Genomic DNA, 504 nt, shown 5'->3' with positions numbered 1-504 from the left:
AAAGCTTATTAATAGCATCATTTATTCTTCATCATCTCTCTTGCTAAATTGTTTATACAAATAAAAATAAATAATGATCTTTAATAACCAGAATTGATTATTCACGGAATTATATTTTTTTATAAATGTACGCCGCTCTATACACCGCAATATTCAAGTTATAAACGATTAAAGTTTTTTTTATATCGTGAATTTTACCGTAAACAATATGATTAGCGTGGATAGCTTTTTCTGTACCTGATCCGCACTGTTTAAAACTATTATTAAATAAAAATGTTTAAACACAAATTAAGCTAGATTTAAAATACCTACCTAAGATATTTGTAGTCAGGACACTCTTTTGGCCTTTTGAAAAAAAGTAATCTCGAGGAACTTATTAGTGCATTGCATACAGAAGTGTTAGTGGAGACCGAATTAGAAGAGAGGAGTATAATTTCGTTGCCACCGTGGGCTAGTAGTTTGGGACCGTCCATAAAAGACGTCCGCAGCTAAAAGGGGGGGGGG

This window comes from Belonocnema kinseyi, chromosome 2 (assembly GCF_010883055.1).
Source record: "Belonocnema kinseyi isolate 2016_QV_RU_SX_M_011 chromosome 2, B_treatae_v1, whole genome shotgun sequence".
Classification (NCBI taxonomy): Eukaryota; Metazoa; Arthropoda; class Insecta; order Hymenoptera; family Cynipidae; genus Belonocnema; species Belonocnema kinseyi.
Note: the sequence above shows the minus strand (reverse complement) of the source record.